At 33.1% G+C, this 13,313-nt stretch overlaps 1 long non-coding RNA gene and 1 pseudogene across 1 annotated transcript; one reads left to right on the top strand and one right to left on the bottom strand.

The window, feature by feature from the left end:
• Nucleotides 1-1,173: 1,173 nt before the first annotated feature.
• Nucleotides 1,174-2,698, top strand: LOC105777572 (polygalacturonase-like; annotated as a pseudogene).
• Nucleotides 2,699-3,530: 832 nt separating this feature from the next.
• On the bottom strand, nt 3,531-5,415 carry LOC105777584 (uncharacterized). Its single transcript, XR_008192595.1, has 3 exons — nt 5,253-5,415; nt 4,830-5,077; nt 3,531-3,828 (listed from the first exon to the last, which is right to left on the bottom strand). It is a non-coding gene; the product is annotated as an uncharacterized LOC105777584 (long non-coding RNA).
• Nucleotides 5,416-13,313: the final 7,898 nt, after the last annotated feature.

Here is a 13,313-nt window from a genome sequence, read left to right as displayed (position 1 = left end):
AGGCACCAACTGTAATTGGCTAGAGTTTTCAACTCGACTCAAACAGAGTATGATTTTCTTTTGTAATTCATTTTTTATTTACATCTTATTTTGTACATTTATCCGAGATTTGATCCTTACTTGTAATTTTTTTCGTTGAATAGATATTTTTTTTTAAAAAAACCTTACCATTGAATTGAAATAAAATAAAAGCATACTTGCATATTATGTTTATTCTTTAAAAAATGAAAAACAAAGATACTTAGTAGCATTATAACTACACTTGTAGACCATTGCTGGTACATGAAATAATTATATGAAATTGCAATGAGACTTTGAATTCATGTAATCCACCCAACGGAGTTGGTGCCCCTTGGCTTGTGACACCAACACAGTCAAGGCAGGCTCTGTTTGTTTCATTGAAAATGGTTTCAGAAAAATATTTTCTACATTTTCCTGTGTTTGTTTCATGGAAAACAGTTTGGTCAATGGAAAATAACTTAGAAGTCAACGAAAAATAAGCCCTCTTTTCTTTTAGAGCAACTTACCCTTTACGGGTGATTTTATTTTTATATAAAAATTAACTTAAGTCAAGCTTGATATTATTATATTATTAATAAATTTTTATTTTTAAAATTAATAAAATATTATAATTTTCAATATTATTAAACATACAAATTTAATTATCTATTTCTAACCATGTAATAAATTATTCATATAATATAGAAAATAAATGAATAATGGATAATTTTATTCATCGTTTTTTATACAATGCCTAGAACTACTCATAACTCCTCCGCAACCCTTAATATAGAAGAGCATTAATGCCCTTCAACATGCTCAAACCCACAGTCTCCTGCATGTGCAACAATGTCGATGCCAATCGAGCTAAGTCGACAATTTTATTCATCATTTTCATTTCTATATAGAAACCTTAAATAGATATCTTAAGTCAGTTGTTAGTTAATTATTTTTACTATATCAAGTTTGTTGGAAAATGAACGAGCAAATTCCCTTCCAAAAAGAAAAAGAAGTGCTAATTATAGTAAGTAAAACTTGGTCATATTATTTACCCACACTAGTTAAAATAGAAAATGTTTATTTGGTTGTAATTCGGCCTTACTATCTCTATATAAGATGGTTTGAAACAAAATAAAAGACAGAAATCATTCTCCCTTTGAAGTAAATAAAAATAAAGTATGGCTATTCAATTTAATTGTGTTTCATCCATGTTAATACTAGTACTTTTATCCATATCATCCGTTGAAGGTCAAGGAGGAGGAGGTGGTGGTGTTATTGATGTTGTTGCAAAGTTTGGTCCAAAAGCAGATGAGAAAATAGATTTGAGTAAGGTAAGCAAAATATCATATAATTTTATAGTCAGCAGATAAAAGTATGCATAACTATTTTTCAAATCTCTTATCTTTATATGTATCTATTTTATTTTATTTTGTTTTGTTTTAGCAATTGTTGGATGCTTGGAAAGAAGCATGTGCCTCGACATCTCCAGCAAAAATTGTGATTCCTAAAGGGATATATTTTTTAAGTACAGCTACCTTAGATGGTCCTTGCAAGGCTCCTATTGAGCTTCAAGTTGAAGGCACTGTGAAGGCTCCGGCAGACCTTGGTGCTTTCAAGGAGCCTAAATGGATTACCTTCAATAGAATTGAAAATTTCAAATTGTCTGGCGAAGGACTTTCCGACGGCCAGGGAACCACTGCTTATAAAAGGGAAGGCTGTAAAAACCATGATTATTGTGGTTCACTTCCTATTATAAGTTATTTTCTTATCGAGAAGTTATGACTTTTGTTTTTATAAATAGAATTAAGTAATAATTATTTTTTGTTTCATTCCGGAATTAAACAGAACCTAAGGTTTGATTTTTAACCAACGCAATGATACAAGCTATAACTACCAAAGAAAGCAAGCAGTTCCATGTTAATGTTCTAGGATGCAAAAACATTACTTTCGAACATTTCACTGTATCTGCACCTGATGAAAGCCCAAACACAGATGGGATTCACATTGAGAGATCCGATGGGGTCAATGTTCTTAACTCGGAGATAAAAACTGGTGATGATTGTGTTTCAATTGGGGATGGTTCCAAAAATTTGGTTATCAATGGAGTAACCTGTGGACCAGGACATGGTATCAGTATTGGCAGTCTCGGATTGTTTAAAAATGAAGAACCCGTTGATGGAGTTATGGTAAAAAACTGCTCCTTCAGTAACACTTCCAATGGTGTTAGAATCAAAACTTGGCCAGGTTCTGAACGTGGCACTTGTTCTAACATTCACTTTGAGGATATTACCGTGACCAATGTCAGTTCTCCTATTATAATTGATCAGAAATATTGCCCGTGGAAGAAATGCAAAATAAATGTATGTACATATTTATCAAAATCGTAAGAGAGCAAAAAGAGTTAATCGGTCATTGAATCATTATTTTGTTGATGCAGGAAGAATCAAAAGTTAAACTAAGCAACATTAGTTTCAAAAACATTCACGGCACTTTTGCACTTCCAGAAGCTGTGAAGATTATTTGCAGCGCTACTCTGCCGTGTGAAAATGTTGAACTTGCCGACATTGAAATTACGCACAGTGGACCGACTGGACCTGCAATATCACAATGTTTGAATGTGAAGCCTAAAGTTAGTGGCAAGCAAAATCCAGCTCCATGTTCCGCCCCTCTCCCAGCAAAACCTACCCCGGCCGCTTAATCAATAGAATAGGTATAAATTTTTTTGATGAGATTGTAACTCTTATAATTATATTTATTTTGCAATTAAATTTTGTTTTGTTTTACATTCTATGGTATTAAGAATATTTTTCTTAAACTTAATTATTTTAAAAATAGACTTCAACAAAAAATATTGCAATGTGATAACATTTTATGCATTTAGGCTTACGATATAATTATTTTTAAAATACTATTCAACCAGATACCATTTAATTATTATTTTTTATTTATATAAATTTGTTGTTTTTTATTTATAAATTAGCATAATAAAAATTTTAATAACCAATCACTACACCAAAACAGGCTTTTAGTAGCGTCTTTTAGGCCTTTAGCGGCGCTTTTTAGCAACACTAAAGCGCCGCAAAAAATGCCGCTATTGACAACGCCGCTAAAGATCATGGTCTTTAGCGGCACTTTTGCCACAAACGTCGCTAGATATCATGACCTTTAGCAGCGCTTCTACTACAAACGCCGCTAAAGATGATGGTCTTTAGTGACGCTTTTAACGCAAACGCCGCTAAAGATCATGGCCTTTAGCGGCGCTTATACTAGAAACGCCGCTAAAGATCATGACCTTTAGCGGCGCTTCTATTACAAACGTCGCTATAAAAAATGACTTTTAGCGACGCTTTTTCACAAACGCCGCTAAAAACATGCTTTTTTTAAAAATTAATTAAATAATATTTATTTTTATAATAAATACTATATTATGTTTTATTTTTGAAATTTAAACTTTAAACTATATACTTTTAAGGATAAAAAAATTAATTAAATTAATTTTTCTATTAAAATTTAAATTTTAAAGCTAAATATAAAAATTAATGAATTTAAATTTAGAATTAAAATATTATGTTTAAATAAATAAGCAATCTATCTCACAGGTCATCTGATCTATATTAAATCGGCCAAATATAAAAGAAGCTACAAAACACATAATGATTAACAATCATGGTTAAAGAAGCTAGTACACAAGGTAGTTACAGAAATTCAAGTTTCGACTAAGATAAATGACCATGGAATGCAACATTAAATAACACTCCACTTGAAGAAGTGCTAAGCCTTGGCTTTTCCAGCTTGAAGAGATTGAATCCTCTACTACACCTTCAATATCTAAAGGATGCAAAACCAAATGATCAGATAAACCAACAAACTTGGCAAACAACATAGATGTTAAAAATAAAAAATATATACAGCCATTAAAGCACAAAAAAAAATATATAACAAACAATTATGTGCAACTTTAGTAGTAGGTTGAACCATACTAACAAACAATCTCAATCATAGCTCTTCCATATGTCACAAATAGGCATTCTTTCTAATGATTGTCTAAACTATTCAATTTTTTAACAAGGAACAACAGTAATAATTTGCAAAAAGCAGAATTGAGATTGATTACATAAATCAATAAAAATAGAAAACAATCATAAATCTGGCTGATAACCAAATTATAGCAATTGTATGAAGACTAAATTAAGCATAAGCAGTGCCAAGCTAACAAAAATAGATCGAACACTTCAAAACAAAGAAGGATATGTTATTCCTAAAATTACTACAAAAAGTTTGACTTACTTTGCAGTTCATGTAAGTTAGACAACCATGGCTTGAAAGCAGTATGGCTGATTGATCCAGTATGCCATTTCTTAGACCTAAATACTCATTTTCAATCACCCTACATGTGCCATCATGTCAGATGTAGAAAAGGCTTAATATGTAATGATAAAAAGGCCATCAATTTTTTTGTGGAAAAGGCTTAATATGTAATGACAAAAATGGAAGCAATATTGCTTTAAGCATTTCTTATGGAAACTCTTCATATACCAATTAAGCTGTATCTCATTGCTGACGAACACAAACACACAGATCTGTATATCCATATGCCAAAACTCATTACCCCTAGTAACAACCAACACAACAATCCCACCTTGTGCAAAACATACAATAAAGTGCAGATCAGAAAGGACAGTTATTTCACATACAAAAGCCAATTACTAATTAGTAATTTGGAACTTCACACAATTTACAATTACCATTTATGGGCTGAATAAGTTTCCAAACAAGGTCTGCTAATATTACTTCTTCTTCTTTTATTTTTTATATAGGTGAAATAATACCTTTCCATCATACTCTCACCGCGCCAGAACTTCCGGTGCTATATATGCTAGAGTTCCAACTGTTGATTTGGGTCTTGAATGCAACAGAGATGACTACACCAATCATTAAGTTATTTTTTTTAACACTTGGTGTAGTCATCTCTAGGCTTAGTTCATTTCTCCCTTGAACTATAATCCTCAGCTCATTCTCGTTTAATGGGGTCTCAGCCTTCGGCTTCTCCACTTTCTGGTACTGGTCCATTTTTTCCCTGCCAAACGGGAAAAAAACGCGCTTCAAATCTCAAGTTTTTTACTTTGTAACCAAACAGAACCGAAGCTTGGAAACGAATTAGCGATTTAATGCCATCAAATAAAACAAAATATAAAATCGAAATAGAAAAGGGGAAATCGAGATCTGGGGATAGAGAGTAAAGGAAGAGGTACCTGGCGAAAGTGAGCAGTTGCGAAGGGGGGTTTGGTGTTTTGAGTTATAAGAATAAAGGGTAAAAAGTGGCGCTCTATTTTGATAAAAGGGTAGAGTCGAAGGCGAGATATTGGCGGGGTTAGGGTTTAGGATGATAAGTGGGCGCGCTCCAAATTTTTTTATGGTAAAATAAATAAAATAATTTTTTGCGACGTTTTTCAAAAAGCGCCGCTAATGCCTCTAAAACTCAATGACCACGATGTGCTTATTTTTTGCGGTGTTTTTAAAGTAGCGCCGCTAAAGCTCAATCTATAGGGGTGTTTTTAAGAAGCGCCACTAATGCTCAATCTATAGTGGAGTTTTTTAAAAAGCGCCGCTAATGCCTCTTATTTTTGTATTTTATTTTATTTCTTATAATTTGGTCCTCTCCAAAATAAATAATTATACCTAAATATCCATATCAATCTATTACTTTTTTAACTTATTTATTAATTCTTTTTAAACTAATATTTAAATATATCAAATGATTTAGATTTAATTTTTAAATATAAAAGCATTAATTAATTGTATAAAATTTTATCATTTAACAAATCTCAAGTAAACATTAACCTTAAACCCTAAATTAACCATTCAATACATATAAAGTATATTCATATTTAAAATAATTTAAACTACACTCATAATTTCAATATATTTAATTTATTATTATCTCTTTTAGAACTATATAAGAACATATTTAAAATATAAATTAAAAAAAAATTACTCTAAACTCAAAACCCTAACTCGGCCCCTAAATCCCTAAATCCTAAATCTCTAACTCTTAACCCATAACGTCTAACCCCTAAACCCATAACCCCTAAACATTAAATCCCAACCCTTAAACCATAATCCCTAAATTCATACTCCCTAAACCTTAAAATGTAAACTCCTAAACCGGTCTTAAATCTTAAATTAATCATATACCTTAAACTAAAAACCCTAAACAAATTTATTATTATCTCTTTTACAATTATATAAGAACATATTTAAAATATAAATTAAAAAAATTAATCTAAACCCAAAACCCTAACCCAACCCTTGAATCCCTAAACCCTAAACCCCTAACTCTTAACCCCTAACGTCTAACCCCTTAACCCTTACCCCTAAACCTTAAATCCCAACCCATAAACCATAATCCCTAATCCGTAATCCCTAAACCCATACTCCTTAAACCTTAAAATAGTACCCCCTAAATCGACCTTAAATCTTAAATAAATCATATACCCTAAACAAAAAACCCTAAACTATAGTGATAATTAATTCAATATTTTAAAATTAATACTATCTCTTTTACAATTATATAAGAATTTTTTTAATATATAAATTAAAAAAAATCAGTAATCATGTACCCAAAAAACTTTAAAAATATTTTAAATAATAGTATTTTAATTTTACCATGTGTTTTATTTCAAATTATTTCTACATGTCATTATTTTTTCCGAAGATTTTAAATATTCAATTAGAAATCAATTGAATTTTATTTAATTAATATAAATAAACCAATTAAGATAAAATGTTTTTAGCGGCGCTTTTTCAAAACTGCAGCTAAAGCCCCGAGCATTAGTGGCGCTTTTCAAAAACGCCGCTAAAATCTCGAGCATTAGCGACGCTTTTTCAAAAACGCCGTAAAAACCCCAAGCATTAGCGGCGCTTTTTCAAAAATGCAGCTAAAACCCCGAGCATTAGCAGCACTTTTTAAAAAACGCCGCTAAAACACAAAGCATTAGCGGCACTTTTTTGAAAACGCCGCTAAAGCCCCCGAAAGGTAAGAAAACGACGCCGTTGGGCTTTAGTTTTTTGTGGCATTTTTCCAAAAAGCGCCGCTAATGCTAATTTTTTCGGCATTTTTCAAAAAACGCCGCTAATGCTCGATCTTTAGTGGCGATTTCTATAACGAGCCGCTAATGCTCGATTTTTACCTGCGTTTTTTGTCCAAGCGCCGCTAAAAGCCTTTTTTGGTGTAGTGAATATTTATACATTGTATCAATTTAGTTTTGATTCTAAAAATAACCTTAAAATTTGACACTTTGTATAAATTGATATTTTTATAGTTCTTTTTTTTTATGACTCTTTCATCTTAAAAGCTAAAAATAAATTTATCAATTAAATTTGATCCAAAAATATTAAAATTGACAATCTAAAATTTTAATATAATAATTTTATCTTTTCTCACTCTTTTAAATTTAACCTTGAATGTTACAAAATAAAACCAAAACTATAAAAAATACAAAATTGCACTATATAAATGTTAGGGGGTTGAATTTTTTAGAATCAAAATTAAACTGACATAATGTATAAACAATGAGAGCTAAAATTACTATTATGTCAGTATTAAAAGCTGTCAAAGTTTTATAAAATGTTTGGCGATGCAATCCGTCAAACTGGTTGAATCAAAAATTGATGGTTTAACATGTTCAACCACTTGTTCAATTATTGACACTGAATGTAATCATCACTTGAAAATTTATATAAAAATTTTAAATTTTAAAAGATAATACCCTAAATTCGAAGACAAAAAGGAATTTAATTGTCAGATTCAAGTGACAAAGTGGACAAAAAAATAAACCTAATAGCCAAATTGTTAAATGATACCATGAATCTCCAAACACTATTTGGAACAAGGTTGCCAACATGTATTGGAGGGTCTTATGCTTGTTTTATCCCAATAGCCTACATAAAAAATGACCCATCATTGCAATGAATTAATGACTCCTCCTCTAGCTTACGTACTAAGCCCATGGAAACGCCCATGGAGGCCTCTACAGTCCAACACCCAGTTTCGTGGGCTCAGTTTTTTGCACGAGTGATCGCACGCTCATGTGGCCTCGATTGTTGTGCTTCAACTTTTCAGCTTTTGCCGATTTGTGGTAGCGGTGGTGTGGATACACACTTGAAGACGCGTAAAATCCACGGATGCCGAACCTATATTTGGCAATCAAACTTCGTTAATCGATTATAAAGTTTTACAATTATTTAAACTTAAGTTCTTATGATCGCTCACTTACCCAACTTTGATCGAGGAAAGAAGAACGGTTCGCTTACTCAGGTATTCACCAACCTTCGTCACTTCACGAGATTCTTAGGCTCCAACTGTAATTGGTAAGCACTTAAGTTAATTTGTTAAGAGGGAATCACTAAATTTGCTATACGTACCCAACGAGCGAGACTACGACGACCAGTAGTAGCCTGACGATTGGCCTCAAAAAGGAAGGGGAATTTGGCGATCAGAGGAAATAAGAGGGGGAGGAGTTGATTAGGGAGAAACCTAATAGGTGAGGAGGAAAAAGAAAAAGAAAGGCGGGGGAGGATAGTTGTGAAATTTAGCCACAAGGAGAGAGAAGGTTTCGACCAAAAAGGGAAGAAAGAATCGGGTTGGGAAGGAAGAATGAGAGAAGAAAAACAACTAAATGAATAGGGGAGGGGGAGAGTAGCTTTCGACAGCAGAAGAAGAGAAGAGAGAGGAGAGTTTCAACCAAAACAAAGAAAAAGAGAAGATGAGCAGAAACGAGTTCGATACTTGCCGAAATGTACACTTAATGTGAAAAGAGAGTAACCCGAAGTTGGCGAAAACTTCCACAGTAAAGGCAAACACTCCCAAAACCGAAAGCTTCTACTGCCAAGTGACTAATTCGACACAAGGCTTATGATATAATTATTTTTAAAATACTATTCAACCAGATACTATTTAATTATTATTTTTTATTTATATAAATTTGTTGTGTTTTTATTTATAAGTTAGCATAATAAAAATTTTAATAACCAATATTTATACATTGTATCAATTGACAATCTAAAATTTTAATATAATAATTTTATCATTTCTCACTCTTTTAAATTTAACATTGAATGTCACAAATAAAAGCAAAAGCGTAAAAAATACAAAATTGCACAATATAAATGTTAGGGAGTTGAATTTTTAGAATCAAGATTAAACTGACATAATGTATAAACGATGAGAGCTAAAATTACTATTATGTCAAAATTAAAAGCTGTCAAAGTTTTATAAAATGTTTGGCGATGCAATCCATCAAACTGGTTGAATCAAAAATCGATGGTTTAACATGTTCAACCACTTGTTCAATTATTGACACTGAATGTAATCATCACTTCAAAATTTATATAAAATTTTTAAAATTTAAATGATAATACCCTAAATTCGAAGACAGAAAGGAATTTAATTGTCAAATTCAAGTGACGAAGTGGACAAAAAAATAAACCTAATAGCCAAATTTTTAAATGATACCACGATTCTCCAAGCACTTTTTGGAACAAGTTGGCAGCAGTTATTGAAGGGTCGTATGCTTGTTTTATCCCAATAGCCTACATAAAAAATGATCCATCATTGCAACGAATTAGTGACTCCTCATCCGACTTACGTACTAAGCCCATGGAAACGCCCATGGAGGCCTCTACAGTCCAACACCCAGTTTTGTGGGCTCAGTTTTCTGCATGAGCAATCGCACGCTCATGTGGCCTCGATTGTCGTGCTTCAGCTTTTTAGCTTTTGCCGATTTGCGGTAGCGGTGATGTGGATACACACCTAACTGTGAAGACGCGTAAACTCTACGAATGCCAAACCTATATTTGGCAATCAAACTTCGTTAATTGATTACAAACTTATACAATTATTTAAACTTAAGTTCTTATGATCGCTCACTTACCCACCTTCGATTGAGCAAAGAAGAACGGTTCGCTTACTCAGGTATTCGCCAACCCTCGTCACTTCACGAGATTCTTAGGTACTAAATGTAATTGGTAAGTACTTAAGTTAATTTGTTAAGGGGGAATCACTAAATTTGCTATACTTACCCAACGAACGAGAGTACAACGACGAGTAGTAGCCAGACGATTGGCCCCAAAAAGGAAGGGGAATTTGGCTATCAGAGGAAATAAGAGGGGGAAGAGTTGATTGGGGAGAAACCGAATAGATGAGGAGGAAAATGAAAAAGAAAGGCGGGGAGGATAGTTGTGAAATACGGCCACAAGGAGAGAGAAGGGTTCGACCAAAAAGGGAAGAAAGAATCGGGTTGGGAAGGAAGAATGAGAGAAGAAAAATAACTAAATGAAGAGGGGAGGAGGAGAGGAGCTTTAGGCAGAAGAAGAAGAGAAGAGAGAGGAGAGTTTCAGCCAAAACAAAGAAAACGAGAAGATGAGCAGAAACGAGTTCGATTTTTATCGAAATGTACACTTAACGCGAAAAGAGAGTAACCCGAAGTTGGCGAAAACTTCCACAGTAAAAGGCAAACACTCCCAATATCGAAAGCTTCTACTGCCAAGTGATTAATTCGGCACAAGCCTAGCTGAATTCTTGACTAGCAATGCCCCAAATAGGCACAACTCTCCCTCTTAGCCACCCCTCGATTTTCTCCACAATTCTCTCCCCTTATCATCACTCCATCGTTTTCACCTCAACTTCCTCTATGACCAATTCAAACTTCCTTCGACAGTATTTCACTCCAACTCTGCCACTTACACGGCCTAAGCAGCAAAATAACAATTCATTGCGCACCCCAAGACCAAAACCTAATACCTCAAGAATACTTCACACGGCACCTACCACTAGACCACAGGCTCATTTTGTGTCATAAAACAAACACTATTATTTTTAAAACCTATCTACTAGCGTCCAGGTTCATTTAAGAGAAAAAATTAAAAATTATGCAAAAGCCAAGACTTGAACCCAGGCTTCTCAAACACCCCCAAACACACCAAAATAACTTAACCATTGAAACAAACAAGCAATTGCGACAAAACATGCAAAAATTAAAACGTGAATTTTAGGGCGTTACACTCCAGCAACCCTTTGTAAAACCCTCAACATCATCTGGGTCATCGTGTCGTCACCATTTTCTCTCAACATAGTCCTCCTCTGGTATTTTGTTTTCTCCCTGGACAATGGGTAACTCTCTAGTTGCAGCTCTACGTGGCCTACCCCTACCACGTCTGCCTTGAATGTTCATAGTGATCTTTCGAAAGTTTGAAATCTAAAGTATATCTATAGTTTTCAAACAAAAGTTCAAGCATTATTTATCCTCCTAATTGTTCACAATCTAAAATTTACAAATTATCTAAAGTTTTAACAGTAATCTAGATTTTAATTTCCTACAGAAAAATAAAATTTTCAAAAATCTTGTGGCATAGTTTTTCCCAAAATACCCCCTTTTTGATGCATGCATGCAAACATATTTCAAAATTTCACGGGCCAAGTTTAGAAAACCTAGGCTCTAATGCCACCAAATGTAACCTCCCCAACCCAGCCTAAATGTTGAATTGAATTTGAAAGATTACATTAGCCACCAAAATAGCCTAGTAAGCTATCGAAGTTTTGAAAACAAATATTTTTAAACATATGTTTAGCTTTAGAACACAACTTAGTTCATAATCGATTTATTTATTACTCAAAATTTTAGTATTGTTTAGCTTGTGAATTATTGATGTGTGTTTTCTTGTGTTGTGTACATGTGTATTCACTGAGCTTTCCCAAGCTCATCTCTTTACTTTCTTCTCCCTTCACGATAAGTAGTGCGCGAGATATCGAGGACGATAGTAGTTCAATGATCCATCGCACAAACTTTCTTTCTACAGTATGTGTGCCAAGCTTATAAAACCCCATGAAGGCAATGTGGGACATTTCTAGGCTAGAGACTTGGAATGGGACTTAGATAATTTTAGACAATTTAAAAACAATTTTTTAGAGGGTTGTAATTGGATATTTTTCTCTATTTGTAAATTTGGGATTTTTTTAATCTATGTGTTTGCTTGTTTCACTGAATTTGCTATTTGAATTATATGATACTGCCCATATGAACTAACGAGACATTTGCAGCTGCCTTATTCCGCTTATTATATGACTTATAGTTTGATTTAGAAAAGCATGCTCTTAGGAGTAAATGCTTGTATGAAATATTTTGTATATGTATGGTGAGTATGGATGGTTTGTGTGATTTGTAGTAGTTTTTCAGAGAGTCACCTCGGTGGCTAATGTGTCGCTTGAAATTCGGGTCGGACCGCCTCGACTGTGTTTGGGGTGTCATACAGACATTTACTCGACTAATCCAGATTCGAGCCCGATTTAACTTTTTTTTACCATAAAAGGCCATATTAGTTTAAGAAATAACTTTTCTCAATTTAATCCTTAAATTTAGATTCCATTAAAGTATACCAAAATGATATTATTAAATTCTTCTAAGCCATCGCCTAATTTTTAATTAATATATTAATATATTTCTTGTATTTTTAAGATTTTAAAATTTTAGGTGATGGCGTCGTAGATTAAAAGTGTTACATCATTCGAATCCAAGTTCCGGACAAAATTTCCCAATTTTGTTAAAGACAAATGTGGACCAAGATGAAGAAAATTTATTTCATTGAGGAATAAATATTGGTTTATCCCATCTTAGTAACCTTAATGAAAATATTGTTGCTTTGTTGGTTGCAGGTTTCGTTAGATTATCGTGTCTACAATTTAGAAACATGAATTGCATGAGAAACCTTATCATAACAGGATTATCACTATTCTTAGGGATTTCCATCCCTCAATTCTTCAACCAATATTGGATCTTATCCCATCATGGCCTCGCTCACAACAATGCATCCTGAGTAAGTGTTTTTATTAAAAAAAAACTCCAATCCCGTAATCTTCAATGATAAAAGAGGGTAAAACAAAGTGAATGATTTTTGCAGTTCAATGCATTCGTGAACACCGTGTTCTCATCACCGATAATGGTGGGATTTATGGTGGCGGTGATCTTAGACAACACGATAGAAGTGGAGAAATCGAAGAAAGATACAGGGATGCCATGGTGGGTTAAGTTTTGATCATTTAGAGGAGATAATAGGATTGAATAATTTTATACTTTGCCTTTTAATCTTAATAGGTTTATTCCACCAACCTGAATTTCCCAAAATTAGGCTTGGTAACTGCATATATTTTACTAGTTTTTTGATAACTATGGGTAATAGTAGACGATAATTCGTGTAATTTTTCAAAATAAATTATTTATTAATTTATATTATTTAAATTATTTTTATTAATATTTTTG

Source organism: Gossypium raimondii, chromosome 2 (assembly GCF_025698545.1).
Source record: "Gossypium raimondii isolate GPD5lz chromosome 2, ASM2569854v1, whole genome shotgun sequence".
Taxonomy (NCBI): domain Eukaryota; kingdom Viridiplantae; phylum Streptophyta; class Magnoliopsida; order Malvales; family Malvaceae; genus Gossypium; species Gossypium raimondii.
The sequence above is the reverse complement of the archived record's forward strand: the minus strand, read 5'-3'. Positions and strand labels throughout refer to the sequence as shown.